The following is an 18,255-nucleotide window of genomic DNA, read 5'->3' on the forward strand; positions in this document are numbered from 1 at the left end:
ATATTTACATGTGCATATTGTCAAATAAAGCCATTCTTTTTACCCATCCTTAATAATACAGAATTATGCTGTATGAAGTCTCAAGGGACAAAGGTTACAGGTAGAGAAAGAGGGAAGAGGCAACTCTTGTTTTGCAACATCTTTTTTATATATCTAATGTGGTAATATAACAAATAATCATGTCTACTCTATGAAGCTGTACGTCAGCCAATGCACCCTCATTTATATTTTATTCATTGTATTTTATACCTTTACATATCACATGTCATGCTGTAGCCTGTGCTGATTTGCAGCTGCCGGTTCTTTGTTGATTTTATTTTAAGTTATGACTTTTATTACTTTTAAAGCTGGAGGTGACAAAAGTCCTGTTTCAGGAAGGCATGCATTACTTTCCGGAATAAAACTAATTGCCATTTGGGGGATGTTATCATTGATAAAGGATAAATGATAGCAGCTCTGGATCCTCTCTTGTTTTCTGCGACAACAGAGCTATCTCTCCCTTTGTGTTTGTTTGCTCTTCATTAGCTATGAAGCTAGTTATATAAATCAAATCTAAGCAGTTTCAGCTGTGGGAAGACTTTTAGATGTAGAACACGTGAGATGCAGCACACACAGAGAAAGCCTCTTTCATTTCAGACACTGCCACAAACATCTTGCACATGTGTTGCTTCCGCATCCTCTTCCAGCTTGTAACACTGTATTGTTGTTAAAGCCATGCTAATTGCATAGACTTCCCACATTAAATGGATGCCACATTAAACGGATGAAGGTCTGCTCACGGAGAGCACACCCCTCACAATTCTTAATGTTTTTTGATGTGCTGTGGCTTCCGGTAACAATGCCAGAAATTGGACAACACGACGCACATGGCAAGACAGTGAGTCACATTAATATTCTTCTCTAGCCATTAAAGGCTTCGTACATAACAGCAGCATTGTGCTATTTGCCTGTTTCTGATCTGCGGTGAGGCTCTGAATCTAATTAACCCAGACCACCACAGTACTGGATTAACACAGAGAAGAGATGCAACACAAAATTTTGTATAATAAGAGATGAAACTAGTTGCATGACTTGGTTAACCGAGCATGGGGCAAATATATTGTCTATAGTTAAGCATAAAATAAAAAAATAAAAACTTCTTGTATTAACATTTAAATGGTTTGGCTAACTTTTATATATTTAAAATAAATAAAATATATACATTTTTAAATAAATATTTACAAAATAACATACAATATACATTTTCCATGCATTTAACAATGTAACTAACGCAATGAACTTTTGTTCCTGTTAACTGCATGTGTCAGGTTCTAGAACCATGAGATTGCCTTTGGTTTGATGTAGGTGAGACAGCAGTCTGACATGGACTATGAATTGGAAATGTTCTCCGAAGCAGCAAGGCAATGTGCATGCCACGCTACACCAGTAGTGCCGAAACATATGTGATGATCAACAGAACCCTTTTATGTGCAACTTTTGGTTGTAGGCCCTTTTGGTTAGTGTCAGTGCACATTGAGCAAGTATGGTAATCTGTTTGACATTGTCATTTTAGTGGCTCAGCTGACATGACATTCTACCAGTTAGCAGCTTGCCAGTGGTTTGAAATTATTCTTGTTTTAACACATATACTATATGTCAGCAAACAGCTATACATGTGTTTATATTTGGACACAAGTTATTTCATCAATTTCTGATCATGCAGCACGCAACATGGATTACTGTTCAGAGCCCAGGTCTTGGGGGTCTGGTGTGTATATAGTGGCCTGGTCCACTCAAGTAGGTTCTGTGTGTGGGTAAACTTCCCACAGACTCCAGCCCAGCCTAGGAGTAGAAGCCTAAAGGCTGGAGCCTTGTGTGGCACAAACAAATTACCCCATAATTAAAACAGTTGGAAAGGGACCCCAATTTGGTACCCTGTCTTGGGCCACGTGGAATGCTAATCATAATCTGTTGATAACCACTTGGCTCCCCTTCTCTTGGCCATGATTCTTTTAGCGGGCTGTAGATGTCAAACTCCAGTCCTAGAGGGCAACAAAAGACCTTGATTTTTGGATATGCCAACATGATTGCAGGCAGCTGAACCAACACCTCAGAAATTGATGAAATTGGTTGTGTCCAAATTCAAACACATGTATAGCTGTTTGCTGACTTATATGTATTAAAACAAAAACTAATTTCAAACCACAGTCAGCTGAGACACTAACATTACAATGTCAAATAGATTACCAACAGATCCAGCTGTGTGTATGAACCATACCATCCAAGATTAGCTTCTATCACACATATATTGTAATAAAATGTGTGCCCTTTCAGCAGCTAAAGGCTAGCTCAGGCCAAAGAAAAATGAACTAATGACCTTGTGAGTTGTACATGAACTTAGGTTTCCCAGTCACATCAATCAATCCTATGGCCCCTGGAATGAATAGAACTGAAAGAAGCCGCTCTTTTGCACAATTATTTGGCAAAATGTTTCTGAATCACAAATCTGTAATCATGTTTTCATTCCTGACATGGGAAAATGGTGTCAAAGAATAGCCTCGCCTGTGGTGCCATTTACTTCCTAACAGATGAGTTACAATAACAAATTGGGAGGGATTAAGGCATGCCAGGGGTCTGGATCAGAGGGGGTAGGGTATACTCAGCTGAAAGGTCAAAATGATTTGGGACCCCAGATTGTGGGAGCCAAGTTAGAAGCTACAATTGTAGGAATTTATTCCAGAATCACTATGAAAGAATGCATCAGGCTAGGGTTCACTTGAGGGTAATACATTCTGGAATGTGGTGGGTCATTAAAAACACATTTTAAATTTGGTACTGAAATATTTAATAAAATCATCAAACAGCACATAATCCATAGTGTATATGTTTTAATGTGTGGTGTTTTTATTAGAAGCCTTGCCCATTTGATGGATTTCATTTCTGCATTTGCTATATAACAGTAAAGAAGTGCTGTCAAAAAGTAAGTAAAAGTAAGCTCTTGCTGTAGAGGTGAGTTTAGAAAGAATTCATAGAACTTAGTTTAGTACTGATTTGGGACTTCCCTGAATCTTAAAATAATAGAATCTTGAATAAGACATGTATATACCATTAGTGAGAAACTGTCACGGACTGGGTCCAAGCTGGTGACTGGAAGGACCCAGCGCGCCCGATGGTTGATCACAGGAGTCACGATGCAGTAGTGGAGTCTGGGGCAGGGCCTGGTTGCAGGATGACCACACTCGCCCAGGCGATGAGTACCTAGGAAGTGCAGCCTAACACCAGCGCCCTGATATGGCAGCAGATGTAGTCCAAGACAAAACGAATCCTGCAGGCACCCTGGAGCAGGCATGAAGCATAGCACATGGATCACGAGCAGGATGCTGCAGGCTGGGAGAATGAAAGCTAAGCAAAGGGTTAATGTAGCAGACACTTAACACAGCAGAGGAAAGGGAGACCAGGCAAGAAACATGATATAGGATATACATGAGAAGTGGCTAGAAACATGACATGAGTAGCGTAAAGATAAACAGGCACCGGACAAGGAATAAACATAACCTGACAAGACATACATGGTACAGGGCACAACAAAGGACAGGGAAGAAGGCAAGGAACACAGGGGAAGGAGTGAGGAGCCGGAACCCTCGGACGCTTCTTCCTTTAAGCAAGGATAGGAAATCTTAACTGGAACATGGGGAGAGGAGAGAGGAACCGGAATCCTCAGATGATTCAAGGAAGAAGGGCAAAGGTACATAAAAGACACACAAACATGAATACAGAAACTAGCCTAGGACTACAAGATAACTATTGGAGATTCCGTCACATGATATGGCCATAGTATGCTTAGCCCACCACTACGCCAAAGTACTCCAATGACGGTGGGTCCTAACGCTAATCCCTGCAGACAAGATACAAAACAAACCACACATGTAAACCAAACACAGCACAGAGACATACCTTAGACTGCAGACTGTAGACTGAGACAAACAGAACACAGGTGGGGCACACCTAATAAAGGAAGCAGAGCTGAAGCAAAGAGCCGGAGCAGAAGCAAGGAATGGAAAATAGAACAAAGCAAAAGGAAATCCAGGAATGGATCAAAGCAAAGCAGAGAAACTACAGCAGGACAGATATGCAGCTCCGCAGCCTGGGCAGAACGTAACACAATCCCCCTCCGAAAGAGCGGCCTCTGGACGCGAACAGAAACATCAACAGAAGGAAGCCCAGCTCTCTAACGGAAGACTGAAGAAACAAGTCAACCCAGGAACCAGCATACGGAGTCTGAAAAACGTAGGAGTCCTTCGATGACCAGCACTGCCGCTAGTAGACCAATCTCCTCCAAAAACAGGAATCAGAATGTCTGAACAGGATTGAGGAAGTTGACTCTAGCTGACATTTAGTCCAAACGAAGGCAAGGTAGATAAGCCACTTGACAAGGCAGACACGGCAGGTAACCCACTTGCTGGGCAGACACGACTGGTACAGGTTCAGGGTCAGGCACGGGTTCAGGCACGGTTCAGGCACAGGGACGGGTTCAGGCACAGGCACGGGTTCAGGAACAGGCACGGGTTCAGGAACAGGCACGGGTTCAGGAACAGGCACGGGTTCAGGAACAGGCACGGGTTCAGGCTCAGACAACAGGTAGCCCACTTGCAGGGCACACGGCAGGTTGCCCACTTGCAGGGTACTCGACCAGGGTAGCCCGGATGCAGGCACTCATCCTGGGAGTCCACAGTGGGGCGCTGGCCGCAACTCAGGAAACCCTCTTTCAGGGTACACGGCGGGTTGCCCACTTACAGGGTACTCGACTTAGGAGTCCACTTACTGGGGCGCTGGCCGCAAATCAGGAAACCCTCTTTCAGGGTACACGGCAGTTTGCCCACTTACAGGGTACTCGACTTAGGAGTCCACTTACTGGGGCGCTGGCCGCAAATCAGGAACATGGCAGGTACTGGAACAAGGCAGGTACTGGAACAAGGCAGGTACTGGAACAAGGCAGGTTTCTGGAACAAGGAGAAGCCCTCTTGCGGGGCACACGACTAGAAGCCCTCTTCCAGGGCACACGGCATGGCTAGAAGCCCTCTTGCAGGGCACACGACTAGAAGCCCTCTTCCAGGGCACACGGCATGGCTAGAAGCCCTCTTGCGGGGCACACGAGAACAGAGTACCACCGGGCCAGGCACATGTACTGGTTCATGCAAGGGTACCGGCATAAGCTCAGGTAGTGTATCATGCATGCGTACCGGCTCAGGCACGGGTACAGGAACGGAGGCCCACTGGAAGGGCGGACGAGAACGGAGTACACTGGAAGGGCAGACGGGTACGGAGGCCCACTGGAAGGGCAGACGGGTACGGAGGCCCACTGGAAGGGCAGACGGGTACGGAGGCCCACTGGAAGGGCAGACGGGTACGGAGGCCCACTGGAAGGGCAGACGGGTACGGAGGCCCACTGGAAGGGCAGACGGGTACGGAGGCCCACTGGAAGGGCAGACGGGTACGGAGGCCCACTGGAAGGGCAGACGGGTACGGAGGCCCACTGGAAGGGCAGACGGGTACGGAGGCCCACTGGAAGGGCAGACGGGTACGGAGGCCCACTGGAAGGGCAGACGCTGCAAACTCCACTCCGCGAACTCCTGGCCATTTACCTGCGGCCATGTGTCACGGACTGGGTCCAAGCTGGTGACTGGAAGGACCCAGCGCGCCCGATGGTTGATCACAGGAGTCACGATGCAGTAGTGGAGTCTGGGGCAGGGCCTGGTTGCAGGATGACCACACTCGCCCAGGCGATGAGCACCTAGGAAGTGCAGCCTAACACCAGCGCCCTGATATGGCAGCAGATGTAGTCCAAGACAAAACGAATCCTGCAGGCACCCTGGAGCAGGCATGAAGCATAGCACATGGATCACGAGCAGGATGCTGCAGGCTGGGAGAATGAAAGCTAAGCAAAGGGTTAATGTAGCAGACACTTAACACAGCAGAGGAAAGGGAGACCAGGCAAGAAACATGATATAGGATATACACGAGAAGTGGCTAGAAACATGACATGAGTAGCGTAAAGATAAACAGGCACCGGACAAGGAATAAACATAACCTGACAAGACATACATGGTACAGGGCACAACAAAGGACAGGGAAGAAGGCAAGGAACACAGGGGAAGGAGTGAGGAGCCGGAACCCTCGGACGCTTCTTCCTTTAAGCAAGGATAGGAAATCTTAACTGGGACATGGGGAGAGGAGAGAGGAACCGGAATCCTCAGATGATTCAAGGAAGAAGGGCAAAGGTACATAAAAGACACACAAACATGAATACAGAAACTAGCCTAGGACTACAAGATAACTATTGGAGATTCCGTCACATGATATGGCCATAGTATGCTTAGCCCACCACTACGCCAAAGTACTCCAATGACGGTGGGTCCTAACGCTAATCCCTGCAGACAAGATACAAAACAAACCACACATGTAAACCAAACACAGCACAGAGACATACCTTAGACTGCAGACTGTAGACTGAGACAAACAGAACACAGGTGGGGCACACCTAATAAAGGAAGCAGAGCTGAAGCAAAGAGCCGGAGCAGAAGCAAGGAATGGAAAATAGAACAAAGCAAAAGGAAATCCAGGAATGGATCAAAGCAAAGCAGAGAAACTACAGCAGGACAGATATGCAGCTCCGCAGCCTGGGCAGAACGTAACAGAAACATCAGAACAGGAATTGCTGCATTATTCACTCATCAATAAAAGTATAGAACTGTGCAATCCTAGCTGGAGAAACAAAAAGACCAAATCTGGTTAAGAGCATACCTTTATTGGCTAACAGAATCGCATTGGGTTGCAAGTTTTCATGAAATCTGCAACTTCAATTTATGACAAAAGTTTTAGTTTTGTCAAAGATTTGCACCAGGAGGTGTTTATGGAATACTGTCAATTCACTAATTTGTCATCTTCTATCTCCTCTAATTCTAAATTCTACTTATTGTTAACTAGCAGAAATAGAATGTTGCCTTCTGTCTTTCTACCATAATTAAACTGTCAAGAATAAAATATGTTTTCCATAAACTGCAAATAAAAATCCATATGCAACATTTTCAAAGCTTCTAATTTATTCTCTGCCAAAAAGGATCTATAAAGCTGGTTAGAATTAAATGGGGTTGCCATAGATTTTACAAACTTGGTCCCATATTTATATATATTTGCAGATTCCACATAAAACCCAATGCATGTCTAATCAGATAAAAGTAAACCACTACACTTGCCATGAGATCCAAAAAAAATTCAAAGCAAGTTTAGTAAGTATGAAAAAGCTCTGAGTGACTGTTGAAGCATTAGAGTCATCATTGCTATATAATATTTGTAGAGACGTCAAATATTTTCAAATAGTGAAAATGCAGCATTGATGAATTAGGAAAATAGCTATGTTTGGTGAAGTTTAGGTAGTGAAAGTATAAAATGGTAAGTTTGTTTCATTCTTTTATTGATCACACTCTAAAATCCATGATCACCTATTTGAGCTTAAATGGAGACTTGAATCAAAAACCATTTAGGATTTACATTTATCATTGAATTCCTCCTAATGTCTAGATGGCTTGGTTAAAAATAAGAGCAGGCCTGCAATGTGATTTTGCACTCTTCTTTAATCATTCCACCTAGTTAATGAAACGTGGTAATGTCACCCTGTTCTGTTGAATTGATTTCCTCTTTGTGGATTGCATTATATCCCAAGTCTTATGATGTTTTCAAAAGGATCTAATTTGCGGACAAATTTCTAGCAGCAGGAAGTTGGAGCTTTCCTGGGATGCAGGATAAAGAGTACCTGTAACCTCTCTCCAACCTCCTCTCTCTGTCCTGCTGAGAGTTCACTCCGGCCCCGCACCATGCTGGTTTCTTAAGCAAGGCCCTTAATACAACCGTACATATATATATATAATATATATATACGGTATATTAAAATGAAATTACCTAACAGCAAGTAATCCACAAGTATTTGAAGCCAGTGAGTGGAATGCACACAGATCCTTTCACTGTTCTACATCACTTGGATCAATTCCATTTCAACATAATATGTTCTTAATATTGTCCTCTATGCTGAAATAACTAACCACATAAAGACTAACAAATTGCACAGAACTGCATCTCTAATTAAATGAAACTAGATTTGCAGTGTGGGCCTATAATTAGTCGGACTTCTGTTATCCCTAAGTGTTATCATTTCTGTGCTGTTTCAGAGATCCAAGCGTGGGGGGCAAACAAAGCCCCTATTCATAGATCTCTGCTGTGAAAGAAGAAAGATTGAACATAATGCAATAAATCTGATTAATTTACCTTGTGACAATCCTAACAAAAAGTGAAGGGTCAGAGACTTGGTTGGACTGTGACCTTTCACCTGTAGTCACATGGCCACAATAGGGTCTTGAGCTGGTCAGCACAGTGACCCTGCCTTTCATAGCTACCTGCTGCTCTTAACAAAGAGATTGGACACAGTTTTCAACATGATGGAAACACCTTCGGACCAAAGGCCCTATCTCCTTTAATCCCGGGTGGGGAGAGTTCACAGTCTTTCTGCTATAGCCATTTCGGGGCTATTGCAGCGTAAAAGTGTGGAAGTGACAGAAAACCCTCCAAAATTGTGTTGATAATGCTGCTATTGATCAGACAGTTTTTTTTGTAATAAAGAACACATAGGGCCATCTGTGGCACAAGCTTCTAAGGCATAATGTTTCTAAACATTTCCTGGTTTAGGGACCTTGTGCTGTATGTGTTCTTTAGATTGGAGTTCTGTACGGTTTGATTGTATTGTTGATACATGTAATTTCCTCTTGTCAGGTGAATAAACATGATTGATGAAGGTCCTAATGTGTAAAAGGAGGTTTACAGATCCTTAAAGGCCTAAACCATAACCCTCTTTTTGCAGAGCAGGTGGTGAGATTACTTCAAAAGGAATAAGGATTCCTAACATTACTTTGTACATCTGTTATTTTACATGTACCAAATCCATTACTGCTGGTAACTCTGGGGATGAGGCTTGATTTCCTTGTTGGCCAAGTGGTGCATGTTGTAGGGGGGGCATATTTTGAGGGAACAATATAAAACTTTATTTTTGGGGGTAGGGGACATATTGATGTATATCACAGTAGTTGTTATTGGCCTGGAGCATGGTGCATTTTTGGAATAAGGCTCAATTCCCTAGCATTCACCTTCAGGCATGATTTAAAAAATGATGATTTAAAAATGTGGTCCCCAGCAGCAAATTTATATTTATATATACCGTATTTCCCCAAGTATAAGACGCTCCCATGTATAAAACGCACCTTAATTTTGGGGCCCGAAATTTAAAAAAAAATATATAACATAAAGTTATTGTACTGGCTGCCTGGGCATGATATGAGTGTGATTGATGTTAGCTGCTAGCAATTGTTAGCAATTACACTCCTATCATGCTCAGACAGCCAGTACATGCACATCACTTTCAGCCTCCCTGTGCCCCCTCCCTGTGCCCCCTACACACGGATCCATGCTATCATACAAACACATATATTCATTCATTTACTCCCTCACCCTTACCTGAACTGCAGATATTCTGGTGCCGCTCGCAGACTTCCTTGGGGGGCGCTGTTTCCCTCTGCGTCGCTCGAACAGCAACAGGAACAGAGCGGAGTCATGTGATGCAATGTACATTCACGTGACTCCACTGGGTTCCTGTGTTGCCTCGACGGATCAAGAGACGCTGCTGAGCAACACAGAGGTAAGCAGCAGGTCCCCTTATCGGTAAAAAAAAATCTACCACCACTGTATAAGACGCACCCAGTTTTTAGACCCCTAAAAAAGGTGCGTCTTATACATGGGAAAATACGGTATATATACACAATCTCCTCTGATGAGTGTTACTATGTGGTGAACAGGAATAGTCATTGATACTTATACGCAAAGCTTTGTCACTCTCCTCCATACATCGGGCACGGACCAGCTGGAGCTCTTATGGTTACGGTGCAGAGCACAGGACACATAGTAGTGTGAAGAAGTCCATTTAAAGTATACCAAGAAACTGCACACATTAATGATCATTTGCTTAATCATTGTAACTGGGAGATGAGCTGTTTAATAGTGTCTATAACCTGCAAATAGAGATGCTTATTTACTTGATTTTATTTGATTATGATTTAAAGTTCCATTTTAGATGTTGTTTTAGGTGGACTCAACTCCAGCTGAGCGAGTGAATAGTCAAGTTGTGACGTGAGTTAATGCCAGTAGGTTACAGTAAGTTATAAAACTGTGCCGGGCTCATAAGCTGTGTCTAAAGGAGCAGACTATGCAAATGAGGGAGCCCATGTAATTATAGGTAAAGAATCAAAAAACAACATAAGTCGTATCCTTGTGTCTCTTAGACATGTCCATAATGGAGTCATTGTATTCTTTTTTGGCTTGCTGCCGGGAGCTTGCAAACAACTGCACACCTACAATACAATAAACTACTAAACATGTATATGCATAGGTTCTCTAGCAACTGCAAAATAAAATTGTATGAAAAGTGTGGGCAATCTAAGGTGAATTTACAAAATCCAACCTGCAGTAAAAAAAACACCTCTGGCACATATACCCTTCAAACATCCCTATATTGTATGCGTTAGAATGAGGGTGGGCATAAAATATTTAACAAGATACTCATCTGAAGAGTATATCTTTGGCCTTTTAAATCTAGGCTCTGAAATATCCAGCATTCAAAGATATTTTTGTAATGTGGTCTTTTATCAGTATTTTGTAGAGTTTATCACAAGGTGTGTTTTATTGAAATTGAATCCGGGTACAGTGGATGCACAAAAGGAGGAGGTAGCCAATATTAAAAGTAAAAAATACAAGGCTCTATATGAGTTGTTAAATAATGTATGCACATGCTCACTCCTTTTCTAGCAATAACACAAGCACACTATATAGATCCTCCTAAAAGGTGTAAGCATTATATAGGCAACAGTTTTGTTTTTTCTTTCACAGAGGAATGGAAAACTGAAAATGCGAGACGATTCACTGTTTGGTGTGGGAGTTGGTTCCAGTCTTTGGAAGAAGATGTGGTCCTGCTGATGGTCTTCTCACAACGGAAGGTAGGTAGGGTTTGCATATTGCTTCAGGGAATGGGACCCCAGAAGATGAAGACAAAGAATCATTTCTCATCTCCTTCACTGGAAGAACTTGGCAGAAAAAAACAACTTTTCTTAACAGTATTATCTTTTATTTATAATATATATATATATATATATATATATATATATATATATATAATTTATATTAATAAATTTCTTTCTCTTTTATTAATCTGGAACTTTAAAGCTGTTCATACACCCAGATGTTAAATACATTTACAAAATTTAAAGCAGGTGGTGCTGCTTAAAATCTGAATGATGTAAAAACTAAAGGATTGTATGTAACTGTGATTTCTCAATTCGTTATCCAGACAATTCATTCCGCACACAGTAGCTGTCATCTAATTGATATTAAATTGCAGGCACGTGTGTGTACGGCTTGTGATCATCATCTTCTGAATGAAAACTGCCATTGTTTCGATAGGAAGTGTGCGATTGTACATTAATCATTTTGAGCTGTAATAAATATCTCTTTGAAAGTAAATTAAATGACTGGTAGTACGTTATGTCAGACACACGCCTGTCTTAATATGCTTTATTTTACAAGTGCAGAGGTTTGTTTGAAATAATGATAGGAAAAAAATAATATTTTAATCACTCTACAGTGAATCTGCTGTATTAGGCTTTGGGTAATGGACCAAAACAAATCAATTAGACACTGCAGTTCAAAGATAAGGCTTCTTCTCCAACCAGGCAGCTTTAGTTCTGGGTATAACCCAATGACCCCAATCAATCTATGTCTCCCAAAACCCTCTGAAGATTTCATTTTCCAGTTCCATAATTAGCTGTTTTAACTCAAATGGGTTCTGCACCTTATTTCTCTGCAGAGAAATATATATTACAATGGTTAATAGCATCATAAACGTGTAACAGATGTTCCGACTGCAACACCTTTATTAACCGTTTAGTTGCTGATGTATATCAAGAAACAGCTTGGAGGGTCTACCCCTCCTTAAAAAGAAACAATGACCTTTTTTTGGTGCAACTGGCGGAAAATGCCTTGAAATGATCAATTGTAAAAATTTGGCATTCCTTTGAAGAATCCCTTTGAAAGAGGAACATGCCAAGATAGGTGTGTTTGAGCGTGTGCTCTGCAGATGGATTACTTTAGATACTCTTTAATTAACTGAAAGGCAGGCACCTCGTGTACAACTGCACTATCATTTGTTCTAATGAAGCAAAGGAGCCCTCCCTACAGAGACGCAGCAAATAGTGATAGATGGTCCATGCTAATAGCACTTTCCAGCTGACGGACCATTTGATATGTACTTTTATCAGTGTTCCTGCCATATATATGATTTCACCTTTTGTGTGCATGACAGAGACATCACGCCACCATACCTTGGCTGGTGGTCGTTTTCAGACCTTCAAGCATCTTTATTTAGCTTATTTTTGTTTTATAATTTTATTTTTTTAGAAGATTTAGCAAAGGCATTTTATATAGGTTAGAGGAGGCCTTGCTCACACGCTTACAATCTATAGAGGATAATGGGGATAACATCTTAAAAAATATAATGATAAAATGTAAAACACAAAATGTATGAGGGGTGATAAAAAAGGCAAACAAAATGTGCAAATTGTATTACTATATACTATAGTTAATATATATATATATATATATATATATATATATATATATTTCTATGGCATTGAATGTTTCATATGTTTTAAGATGAGCACTAAAAATAAACTGTACTTTTTAAATACTAAAAAATGATGTGTGTATTTTCTTAATCAGAAAATATGTGAATATGCTCAGCCAAAATCTGAAAATAAAAGCCATCTTTAGAAATGCAAAGTATGTAAAAAATATTATTTTTGCATTTATTGGTTATTTCCTGTGTTTCTGTATTTGAACATGTACACTGCAGCCGTTTAATACACGCACTCAGTATGTTTTTTGTAATATAAATATTTCTAGGAGCTACTACTTTAAAGTTGGGAAATGACGATCTTAATGAGCACAGATGGATACCCCAAAAGTAAGCTAATGTTAGCATGTGCTGTGCTCTGCCCTAAAAAGCACTGAAGGCAAAATACATGTTTTTTGTGACAACCAAATGAATACTCTTGATTATTAATTATGTATTTAAAATCATAATGTTTTTTTATAGACAATCATGCTTATAGAATGAAAAGCATTTTTATGAATTGTGATGCTGCAGATCATTGTGGGATACAAGTTCTGATTAGCATTAGAATGAGATGTGCATTGTTTTATCACTATATTAGTATATTGTATGCTCCAGTTTATATTTCATGAGTTTACGTTGTGGTGGATTCTACAGGGGTCCGTGCCATCTATGTGCAGACCTCTATTGTATAAATGAACCGGTTACAAGCTAGTCCATTGGCACAAGGAAGCCCAGTCACCCAACAGACTGATCTGCCACTAGTAATGGGGCAAGGGGGATGAACCCCTCAAAGTATACAGGTAGCCAGGGAAGGAAAGGTCATATTGTAGCACTGTTTTGCCCAGTTGTAAATTGATTACCTATACAATGAACAAAATGTACTGCCATATTCACCCGCTATGGCTGCAGTACCTACAAAAACTACAACTGTGAGCCTTCTAATGAAGGAATTCCAGCTAACTTTATGATGATTAACTGTCGTGCTCGCTATATATATCTCCAACATTGGTATGTTAAGATGCAGTAAGTGTGTGCAATATTTCTACCAGCCAGGGGCCTTCTCCAACAGATTCTATCATAGTCACTGGAGCACATGTGGAACAATAATTAGCCTTCTGACTTTCATTTACTCTCCGGTTTGTCAGCCCACAATGACCTTGCCTCTTAATTTGTTGCGGTACCTGTCAAACACATTTTTGTCTTCTCCTTGCGTTCAAAGTTTTCTCGAATAAAAGATTACTTATTGGCTTTTATACCATACTACAATAAGTCTCTGGCTGCCTTCTAATCTGTTCCTGTAGCATAGCTGCCCTGAATTTCATTGTGCAAATGAAGGGAAAATACAATGTCAAGTGGGTCTGTTTGACTCCAGGCTGGATTTTGTTTTGTTTGGGGTTCTAAGGGTGCTCCTAGTTTGACTTCAGACTTTGTTCCTCGAGTTATAAACTAAGAAGAATGACGGGAAGGAATTTTCACTAATCCTGTATTATGCATTTCTAAATAAGCAAATCAATCTTTCTTCCAGATCTGATCTAAAAGGCAAAAGCTCTTTCTAGAGCACCAGCTGCATTTGAAGAGGATTTGAATCTTCTGTCCAAGGCCCAATTACTGAATTTACGTTAAATGTAACATGGTTTTTATTCTCTCTCTGTCTTAAGCATTCCTAGCAGACTCCATGTCTATCCCATTCACTTTGCCTTCAGTCACCAACTATAAATTTTGTAAAGATGAAAAAGGCACCTTTTACTAAGAAATCCGAAGGTTGTCCACAACACTGGTTTTATTTAAAAGCTATACAACCAACCTATCTGTAATGAATGTAATGTTTAATTCATTATTAGTCTTATTATTAAAAAAAAACCCTTGGCCAATGGAACTTGTTAGTTTTTCTGACTTAGGATGCCTGATTTAGTGAAAAACTGTGGAAGGAAACAGGTTAAATGGGAGGTGTGCCAATATTCATACAATTGAGTCTGCAGAATTGTTCCTAAAACGAATTTCCAAACTGCTTGTTTGTAACAGGAATACAGTTTGTAGAGAATCATGTGCCAGGCCCCTGGACATATGAAAGCTCACTTGAGTTTGCTTGGCTAAGAGTTGAACTTTCTTAACAAAGCACCATACGGACTCTGCTTTTCAACTTTTTGTGAAACTTCAACTGGAAGACACCCACTACACCTGTCAAAGTAAGGAAGAAAATTCAAATATGTACTTGGTGGCATTGACAGCAAAGAAAGCTTTTTGGAGCCACATATCCAATTTTTTACTACAATTAAGAAACACAATTATTGTGTATTTACACTATTTAATTTATAGACACATTTCCTGTTGCTTCACTTCATGTATAATAATACATATTATTGTATGAATCAGTATGTGTTAGCATCTGCCCTGCTTTTTACGTGCATCACATACATCTGTGTAAGCATAATTCCATGTATTGAACAGATTCTATGCTAAAATTGCTGAAAGAAAGTACAAAAGAGGGCCTATGTTTTAGCACGGTTTTAGCACAGTACTGGGATGCCATGAACCATGGTATGATACTATGTACCATGTACTGAGTACACATGGCAGCTAGTCCAGTATTTACTACAAGCAAAAGAAATCGCCTCAGCCATTTGTCTTCACTCTCGAGTTTGGAGTTTGACCGTAAGGTATACTGACACCTAGGATAAAAGCCCATCTCTTGCAGGTATTTTTGGTTTGAGCCCCCTGTTAAGGATTAAATGGGTGAAACATATACAGTTTTACCCCTTATATCTTAAATACATGATTTTGAAGCCCAGTAATTTAGTCTGTGTTTAGCAACACTATATTTTATTTAGGATCTCCCATAGGGTGCCTTGAAGTAGCAGATGAGCTTCTGGGCTTCACCCAAAATACAGTACTAAAGCCTCATCTTTGTTCAATATATATATTTGTAGATTTGGATTTAAGCCCTGGGAATTTGTTCTTCTTTGTATTTTAAATGTGGCTTCATTTTATGTTATTGCCGCCGCCTAGCAAATTAGTTCCTTCTATTATGGTATTTTTTTGAGTTTTCCACGCTCTTTTCCACTACTCTGTGTGGATTCATAAGTAATAGAAAAAAAAAACCAGTCTGCCCAAGGTATCCTCTCCTTTAACATGACTCGAAGTCCAGGGAAGCAAATTGAGGAAATACATTGAGGGAAAACATGGGGTTAAACAGCATCTATATTCTCCTTTGGGGATCAACATCAAATTAAAGCAGGGAGGAAATCCAGAACAGGAAGAACATTAGAGAATCCCCTGTCACCAAACAAGTGGCGACAATGTCCTCAAGCAAAGCCTGCTGAGATTAATCCCATCATTAGAATGTTCCTGGGGAGAAGGAACGCTGCTGTCTGTGGGGTCCTAATCTCTATCAAGGCATCCAGAGTCTTAGTCTAATACATAATTGGAATCAGGCAGATGGATTTGTCTCTAGTAATTGAGCTATTGTTGGAATGTAGAACTACTAATAAAGAACATGGATTTCAAGTTACATTAAGGAAGTGGCGTATATTGCATTCCAGCTCTTAAATGTGTTTCATTTTCTTTTATTTTTTAAGTCTATTGATGAAATAGGACCCTTAATTCTTACCTGTAGATGTTTAATAGGAAATCCTCATTAGTAAATCATGTCTTAGGTTATATAATTTGGACATAAAATGCAGCACGTTTGTACTTAATAGCTAAGATAATATAGGATAAGAGATAAAACAAGCCCATGAATGCTATGGAGGTCATCTTCCAGTACTCTGCACCAGAAGACTGGCAAGAGAGGCAAAGGACACCTTACTCTTGTTATTGTGGGTGCTTCCCTAGGCCAGAGCCCCATAAATACATCACTGTGCATCATATAACATTATGATGCAAGATTGGACACAGTATATATGAATATTAGTAGCAATTATCATACTAATGACAATGTGACACTAAATATATATATACCATTACATAAGTTATGGTGGGTAAAGGTGATGGAATATATATATTATATCTGCATTTAATACCTTTGACTTCCAAGCGCCGTTCATAATACACATTTTTCTTTTAAATAAATATGGATATATATTGACTATTGAGAGACCTGGCAAATTAAGCAGCACTAAGGGAAAGCAGCTCGGCCGACTGATCTAGAACAATATACCTACAGACATGATGTCATTACATTTTAAAAGGTGTTTGAGCTGGAAAACACATCCAATAGCATGTCAGGGGTTATATATTTTATGACAATGATTTATTTTGTCTGTGATCTACACAGTCCAGCTTTCTTAAGGATGAAGCCAATGTTGGCAATTCTAATTAACTTTCCACCTGAATGTTCCACTTGCTAATAAGAAACCAATATGGTATAGTAACTGTAGCAAAAATGCACATTTTCTGTCACTAGTGTTGCTATGGACAAAAACCCTCTGGGATTTGAAAGCATTTTAAGTTTCAGATACTTTAAATGTATATCCTCCACAAGAACTTCATAGCTGCCAGTAGTCCCTAATTTGTCCTGCCAGTTAAGGCAAATGATTTTCAATTTATTTCAGATGCACTGTAAGTAAACACAACTTCCTTCCTTCTCAGTCACCTTGCTTTAACCACTCTTGTGTTTATGCTTGTGTAGCATGTGGCGGGGAACATACAGCCTCTGCAGCACCCAATCTACCCCTGATGATTATGGGGCACCGATGGCCAGGGGCCCAGTATGCCAGATGGCCAGTCCAGGCCTAGTGATAATAACAAGGGACTCATGAAATGAAAAGGGTCATTTGGGGGTCTTGACACATTGTCGGTTGTGTAACAATATATTGTGTATATGATGTATCATATATAACATTTTAATATATACCAATAGAACTCCAAGCATTAAGGGATATCTTTCAGAATATATACCATATTACAACAGTTGATGAGGGACACCGGGTTAGCCTGTGCATGTAGGAAGGAGCGCAGTTCATCTAGAGTGAAAGAAAGCTTGAGCCAAGTTCCCTTTGGAAGTATAACACCCACTGTTGCATATGTATATTATAGTATAGATATTTTCACTGTGGTTTCTTCATAATAAAAAAAAAAACAGCACACATCAAACAGACTGCCGACAGGAGACACTAGACATTTTATAATGGTAATGATTCTAATTCTATTTATGCAGTATAATTTCCTTTTGAAAGGAACCTTTTCACAATAGGTTGTAAAATTAAATGATGTCCTGCAGCCTCCCACATTTGGCCGTTAATTACCATTAGTCAGCACTGACCCAAGTCATTCCAACTATTTAATTAAGATATTTTTCTGCTGGCAGGACTTCCAAAGCACTGTTGTAATATATCTGAGGGGAAGGTAGGAAAGAAACGAACAAATACAGAATTTTCATTAATACTGGAGGTATGTAATTTATCCATTATCAAGATGAAGGGATATTCGCTAAAGTATTAATTAGTAAAGCCAATGTCTTTATTAGTGTATAATTTTGGTTTCTCCTGCATTTTGTGTATTTTTGTACAAGCTTT

This window comes from Spea bombifrons, chromosome 3 (assembly GCF_027358695.1).
Source record: "Spea bombifrons isolate aSpeBom1 chromosome 3, aSpeBom1.2.pri, whole genome shotgun sequence".
NCBI lineage: Eukaryota > Metazoa > Chordata > Amphibia > Anura > Pelobatidae > Spea > Spea bombifrons.